This window comes from Ranitomeya variabilis, chromosome 2 (genome assembly GCF_051348905.1).
Source record: "Ranitomeya variabilis isolate aRanVar5 chromosome 2, aRanVar5.hap1, whole genome shotgun sequence".
In the NCBI taxonomy this organism is placed as follows: Eukaryota; Metazoa; Chordata; class Amphibia; order Anura; family Dendrobatidae; genus Ranitomeya; species Ranitomeya variabilis.
In genome coordinates this window covers 1028801629-1028810054 of record NC_135233.1, presented here as the reverse complement: position 1 = coordinate 1028810054, position 8426 = coordinate 1028801629, and positions in this window count along the sequence as shown.

Genomic DNA, 8426 nt, shown 5'->3' with positions numbered 1-8426 from the left:
CTGCGCCAGACAAGACCCGGAGCCCAGACGACAACAGTCAAGAGCAATCCATCGGGTACGGGAGACATCCACCGTTGGTCAAGCACTGAAAATCCGCAAGGACACTTAGCTCAGGCTGAACACCTGTTGTGGTGAACGGGAAGCATGAGTGAGCATGGCCGTTGCTTCCAGCATTGATGTACGGTACAGGGGGTAGGCCTGGGTTACTACGACAGACAGGTTGGGAACCGATTCAAGTGAAGGAGGCCTAATGAGCCTTGTAAGACTTTGTCAGGAGGACTTGTAGCCTAGCAGAAAGAACTGGAGACTTCTGCTAGGGCCTGTGTTAGAGTAAGAAACAGTACAGTGACTCATATAGTCCTACGATCATTACCCCTGTTAGTTTATAAGAATATATAGGAGACTGTAGCGTGAACCTGAGAAATATTGTTTACTTCACGCTGTAATTATTCTAATTTGCATAATTCCCTGTTGCTATAGTTATTACAATTTGCCGCCATACTAGAGAAATAAAAAGTTTAATTGGTTACTGTCGCCTTGTCCCCATCTGCATGTTGCATTCTGTCACCTGCTGATAGAACAATCAGAACAAAAGTATAATAGAAATATGTCACCACTTCTGTATTTATCACCCACTCCTGGTTTTGGCTGACAAATACAGATGTAATATACTCACCAAATACTCGACGTGTGAACATGGTCTAATTGCTCCCTCCGGTAGATGCCATCCATCTATTGTAATGTCCACAATGTAATGTGACACTCATACTGCTGTACTGACAATTTGTTGTCAGACCTGACCCCCGCCCTCCCTGTAGTAACACTTACACGCCAGGACTTGGAATCATCTTCACTCTCGAAATAGGATTTGTCTTGGTGAGAAAGCGTTTGTTAAATTGGCATCCATTAATCTGAATGGCTGACATGTACTACTACACTTATATGCTACAGAGAAATTGACAGGGATTTTCCACCTTTAAAAAAAAAGCGGTCCCCAGATGACAGCAGTCAGGTAAAATAACAATATTAGTTAGTACTCACCCACCCTGGATCCAGCACCAGCTGTCCAACATTGCTCCTGTCCCTATGTTTTAGCTACAGCATTGACATCAAGTCCACAACGCACATCACTGAACTCAGATACTCTGCTGATGGAGACTGCACGAGTATCTGAGTTCAGAGATTGTCTGCAGCGGTGATGAGTGCTATAAATGTAACATCTCCACTGCAGACAAACCGCAAAATCAGGAGCCTCGGCTGACAAACGGCTCTGGCAATGTTAGTACTATTTGATTTTGTTATTTTACATGACTAGTAGTATTTTGGGGCCATGTTTTTAACAGTGAAAACCCTCTTTAACGTGTTTTACCCTTCTTTTCAACTGTGTTATTTAGACAGTTGCAATTTACATCCATATTAAATCCCACTTCCCCTGCCAGATCTCCCAATATACCACTGTTCCTGTTTTATTACTTACATTTTGATGCCTAGAGGACAAGCCACCAATCCAATATGGCAGTGGTCACCGGTTCCCTAAACGTGTGCAGTTTTTATTGAAGGAGTATTCTCAAGTTTGGAAGGTTATCCATTATCTGGGGGATACAGAATAACTTCCTAATCGTGCGGGGGTCTGACTGCTATGGCCCCCCACTGATCCCAAGAATGAGGGCTTTGAAAAGCCCTGGCTTAATGGACTGGTGGTTGATCATGCGCCCTACTGCTCCATTCATTTTAATTGGAGTGCGAAGACCAGAGGAGAGCAACGCTCGGAAGTCTCTGGCGTTCCCAATAAGAATGGAGAACCAGTATTCATGATCAACAATGGCTTTATTTAGCCAGGGCTCTTCAAAGTCCCAATTCACAGGATTAGTGGGATCCCAGAGCTTGGATACTCATCAATCGGGAAGTCATACTGTATCCCACAGATAGGGTATAACTTTCAAACTTTAGAAAACCCCTTTAGCTTCTTCATACAGAAGACGACTGAGTGTGCATCAACTCCTAATATATAAAACAGCTCCTGGGCAAGCACAGAAGCTAAGGAGCCGATCAACTGCGTGGCTCAACACTCCACCTTTTCCCACCACCTGTGGCACGACGATGCTGTTGACCTGAAGTGTCACTCAAGTAAAAGTACCCCAGCAACAAGGAAATCATGAGGCTGTAGAGCACTGTGCTCCTAAAGATGGGTGCAACCCTTTAAGGCCATGTTCATATGTTCAGTATTTGATCAGTATTTTACATCAGTATTTGTAAGCCAAAATCAGGAGAGGAACAATCAGAGGAAAAGTATAACAGAACCACGTCACCAGTTCTGCGTTTTTAACCCACTTCTGGTTTTGGCATATAAAATACTGACCAAATATAGAACGTGTGAACGTGGCCTAAAACTGACAAAATCTTCTCTCTGGAAAAATTAGCCTTTTGTCAGGAGTGTACACTTCCACACATAGTCCATTGGAGCTCCATTCAAAGATGTAGGGCTGCAAGCTTCCTGCATAAGCTTCCTGCATGCCTTGGAGCAACAGGATCAGTGATCACTAAGGGTTCCAGAGGGTGATCCGCATCAGTCATAAAGTAATGGCATGAGCTAGAAGTATGCCATCACTCCATAAATTGGGGATACTTCACGTGACTAAGTGTGCAAATCACATATGTGCTTGGGGGAACACCAAACTGAATTCTTGCCCCATGTGCCAGAAAACCTTGATACACCTCTATGCTAACCCAACACATAGCAATAATAACCTAAGGAATCATAGGGTCAATGTAGTATACAAGTTCCTGCATGGGGGTCCCTCTTCTGAGGGCCACATGTTGTAAATTGATGAAGAGATAGATTATCTAGATACAATGTGGGGAAACCAAACAATCACAGGATGCAAAACACAGTCACTGAAGTCCGGTAAGATGGTTCCCAGTAACTTGTCTGGTATGGGTCATGTAGAGGAAGTGAAGATGACTTGATCCAGTATGACTTCTTTTCCTATAGTAAAACAATTTATACTGTTTTGGTTTTGCTTTTTTAATCCTGGCTGCAAAATCCCTTTAAGTAGAGATGGCAGGACTTCGATTTGCAGGCTCAGGTCCGTCAGCCAGGTCAGTAATCTGTGACCACTGGACAGGAGCCACGCAGATCTCCTTACCTCCCAACATCCCAGGCTCTTCTTTTGATTAGCGGGGATGGTGCGATGTTGTGTGTGCGTCATGATGATGCAATGATTAGCCTGACTAATCAGAAGAACTGAGAATTCCAAGGAAGTAAGAGGAGATTAACAGGGGTCACGTCTGGAAGGCACAGATTATTGACCTGCCAGATGGACCATAGTGTTGCAAATTAATTCTCCCATTGCTACCTTTAAGTCTAACAATTAATTCAACCTTAATTATATTCATCAGCATATTTTCCACTTTGTTTTATGCCACAAGAAATGTTTCTGCTGTATAATTAATAATGGCAAATTTTAACATTTATACCAACCAAAAAATGTAATTTTGGTGAAATTCTGCATCCTGCAAACATAAAGAGAGTGTTGCGTCTTTCCCATCCGCTGCACAATAAACATTAGTAAATGTGCCCACCACAATGGCTGCTCACCTTTGTGATCGGAGCAGCATAAAAGCCCTTTGATATTAGGAGAATCTATTTTTTACCATCCTGCTTGTAACATCCATAAATAGCGGTTGTATATATCACAGAATTAACAAGTGGCAGTATGTAGATATTTAGCATTTTGCGTAAAGAAAGTTATGGCCAAATCCTATTTTTTGCTAAAAAGTAAAAATGTGTAAGACCAAAAGACACAACAGTTAAGTTTTTCATTTCAAAGACCACATTCACATGTTCAGTATTTGGTCAGTATTTTACATCAGTATTTGTAAACCAAAACCAGGAGTGGGTGAAAAATGCAGAAGTGGTGACGTGTTTCTATTATACTTTTCCTTTGATTGTTCCACTCCTGATATTGACTTACAAATACTGATGTAAAATACTGACCAAATACGGAATGTGCGAACATGGCTTAAAAGAAAAAGAAAGAAATGTCTGATTTTTCAGAAAAAGTTGCAAACGTTGACTAAGGCCAGGGTCACTTGAGCGTATAAAAAAAAAATTGGTCCGATTTGCATGAAGAAAGGTGGGACAATTTCTAGTTTGTCATCCATGTGCAATCTGTTTTTTCACTCGGCCGTTATTAATCATTTAGTTTCCTATGCTACAGAATTGTAATATATCCATAAAAATCGGATGCCGCTCCGATAGTCCATACGGCATCCAATAATTTTCTTGCACTCATCCAATCTCGGAGTGAAATCGTAGCATGCTGCAATTGTTTTTCTCATGCCAAATACAGCTAAGAAAAAAATATGCAGATCTGCACGGCCTCATTGAATAACATTGGCCTGAATGCAATACTTTTTATCGGACATTTTTACATTTTTAGAAAAAATTGCACCAAAAACTACATCTAAACACAGAGCCTCATAGTAATGTCGTGTACACAGTGAAATGTAGAGAAATTCTCCTTGGGCTTCTCTCACCCCCTTCTATCATAGTGGGCACAGTATGTTGATATGTGCTGGTTTTAGTGCATTTTCTTTAATTCCTTTATGATAAAAAAAAAATCTCAAAAAATTAAATTGATCAAAAAGGCACTTGGAAAAATTCCTTTAGATTATTGATCCGCACATGTTCACCCACAACCAGTATGTGCAACGCGTCATAGTTATCATTCACAGCTCTCTGCCAAATACATTTCTCAGTTTTTGTATTAATTACAAGAATTCACCATTAGTCACAATGTTGAGGCTTTTTTTGTTGCATTTTTTAGGCAATTTCTTTTCAAAGATAATGATAAGAATTGATAGAAAATAAAGGGAAGAATATAAGTAAATTCTTCACTTTTTCTTTTAACTCCTTTCTAATTTCGGATTCAAAAACTTCACTAAAAAAAAAGCCCCCCAACATGTCTAAGTTTTATAATAGATTTTATAACTTTGACTTATGACTTTCTATAGCTTTGATGTGAAGATCATTCTTGATGAGTAGAAGATCACAACTCTACGACTGTGACAAAAATTCTATCAAATGTGTCCACAACCTTAAATCAATTTTTCCCGCAATTGCAACCAAAATGTGGGTCGCCTCTGCCAGGCACATAGGTGTGAAGCATCAAGATTTGGATCTGATTCTGAATTCCTAGATTTATAGGTGGAATGATGGAAGCGATCATCATTGTCACGTATGCATGAATGCAAGTGGAGACAAAAAGAAAAATGAGATGACCTAAAAGTCTCATCTTTGAAAAGATGGAGAAATACAGGTAGAAGAAGTATATTAAAAAAAAAGTTGAGCAAGTTTCCTACCTGATATTTCCCGTGAGGATTTGGGTCTGGAACTGTCCTCTGTCTCCCAAGGCGCGTGAACCTCATTGCTGCTGTTTACAGAAGGCTGACAGATCTTAATTGAAAAAGATGCCTTCATCTCTGGAGCTCAAGGAGTCACAAGTGTTATCTGTAAACTGTTTCCTGTTTGAAACTTTTCAGCTGCTCTTCTGGATAATTAGGCACAAAAAAAGTGTGGGAAAAAAGAGAATAGTCCATGATGTAACCCACTGCGGCTCATCTGTAAGGAGCAGCACAAGATGTCAATGGGTTGTAGATGAAGCGCAAAGTTTGGATTGAGATCAACATTGACTTCAATAAAGCACCAGGCAGAACAAGTGATAGTGGAGCCAATATTCTCCGTGATTGCAGCTCGTTATCTGGCAAATACACTTTGGGCTGCTCATCCATCGTGATCGCAGAACGTGTTTTTAATGCTAAGACAAGAACGTAAACCAATAGTGACCTATTTATGTAACGAGTCGGATTTATTCTTCGTACATTTTGCCACTCTACATACCTTCAAATAGAAAACCTGTCCAGAAAATGTAAAAAGTCAAATTGGCAACCTTGGTGTAAAAACCCTAGTGCTCCTGCCCACTCCTAGAATTCTGTGAATAGGCATAGTGTTCACTAGCAGGTGGGTTCAGATCCATCTCACACTCCCCTCTGGATCATCTGGTCATATACAAAGTCTGCCTACTTATATTAATAATAGGAAATGCCAAAGAAAGATGCAAGTCACACACCTAAAGGGAAAAGTGCAGCTTGTGGAAAGAAAAAAAAGTCACACTTACATATAACGGTATGTGCACGCAATGTCTTTTTCAGCGGATTCTGCCTGAATGTCACCAAAAAAAGCACTAAAGACCCACAAAAAAGGAACATAATGCACAGCAGTGTCAAAGCGACTTGCTCTGCATATGTTCAGTCTTTTGTAACTTCTTTTAACCCTTTCAGGCTTCAAAAGCTGTGAAGCTGCTAAAATAAACAACCAGTCCAGTCTTCTGATGGTTTCAGCTTGGAAACCACCGCTGAAATTTAATAACAAAAGATTTGCTGGAAAATTAGGGTACAGGATTTGAGAGGGCACATTCAGGTGTAGGAATGAGAAAGCCCAATGCAACCAAACAGATAACTGTGATCATGGGGTATAACTTGGGGAGGGCATTAGGGGCATCTGCCCCTAGCACAGATTGCAGTGGGGGGCGCTGTCAGGCCGCCTGATGCAGCAGTCTGAGGTGTTTCCCCAGTGGCTGCATTATGCTGCCCCCATAATGGGAGCTGGACATTCTCTGAGCCGGCTGTCAAGCTGACTGCCAGCTCACAAAAGGTGCAGTGCGCCGGCTCCCAGTGGTCAATTTTACTCACATCTTTCAGGTACGAGTACAATTGAATCCCTGATCGCCATCACTTTAGGGTCAGGGAGACATCAGCAGCGTGATCAGGTCGTCCTCAGTGCCGCATAGGTGGCAAAAATTTGGTGTGGTAAGTGCTCCAATGGAATTGAAGACACCGAAACTCATTGTAATTAGGGGAAGGGAGGAATAAATTTAAGTACACAGTATAGAGAGAGTGAGGGTGGTGGGAATGTATGGGGACACAGTATGGGGAGTGAGTGTATGTGGACCCGGTATGAGGAGCAAACGGGTGGAGAAATTTCAAGACACAGTATTGGGAGCAAAGGGGTGGATGGGTGTGGACACAGTATGGGGAGCGAGGGAGCAGGATGGGTGGTTACAAAGCATGGACAGTGGGGGGGGTGGGTTAAGGCACAGTATAGGGAGAGAGGGGAGGAAATTTGAGGACAGCAAGGGGATAACTTTCAGGACACAGTATGGGGAGCGAAGGGGTAGGATGGGTGCGGACAAAGTATGTTGAGCAAGGGGGCAGGATGGGTGGTTAAAAAGTATGGACAGTGAGGGGGGTTAAGGCACAGTATAGGGAGAGATGGAAGGAAATTTGAGGACAGTATGGACAGCAAGGGGATAAGTTTCAGGACACAGTATGGGGAGCGAAGGGGTAGGATGGGTGCGGATACAGTATGGGAAGCAGGGGGCATCTTCATAACATAATTAACTTAACTGAAAACTTCAGTGTGCATGACTATTCATCCCCCCCCAAAGTAGAGCCTCACTTTGCAGCAATTATAGCTGCAAGTTGCTTTGGCTAAATCTCTGAGCTTTCCACTGGGATTTTGCCCATTTCTCAAGGAAAAATTGCTCCATCTCCTTCAAGTTAGATAACTTCAAACAGATTCTCAATTTGATTAAGGTCTGGCCTTTGACTAGGCCACTCTTTAAATATTTACATGTTCCCCTTAAACTATTCAAGTGTTGCTTTAGTAGTATGCTTTGGGTCATTGTCTTGCTGGAAGGTGAACCTCCATCCCACTCTCAAATCACTGGCTGAAACAGTTTTGGCTCAAGAATGTCCCTGTATTTTGCACCATCCAACTTCCCCTAGATTCGGACCATATTCCCTGTCCCTACTGTCAAATAACATCCACACATGATGCTGTCACCACGTTTGACTATGAGGATGGTGATCTTGGGGTGATGAGCTGTGTTGGTTTGATGCCAGACATAGCATTTACCTTAGTGGCCAAAAAATTCCATTTTGGTCTCATCTGACCACAGCACCTTCCTCCATATATTTAGGAAGTCTCCCACATGTTTTTTTGTCAAACTCAAAACAAGCCTTACAGTTGTTTTGCGTAAGGTTTTTTTTTCCTGCACACTCTTCCATAAAGGCCACCTTTATGGAGTGTATGGCTTGTGATTTTGGAGATCTCCTTGAGCTTCATGGTGTTTGGTTAGTGGTGCCTTTTGTTAATGGTGTTGCAGCCTCTGTGGCTATTCAGAAAAGGTGAAGTGTATATACTGACAGACCATGTGACACTTAGATTGTACACAGGTGGACTTCCTTTCACTAAGCATGTCACTTATAAAGGTTATAAAATATTTAAACACAGGTTGTAATGTAACAAAATAGGTAAAAAGCCTAGCGGTGAATACTTTTGCAAGCCACTGTAGCTTCATGGA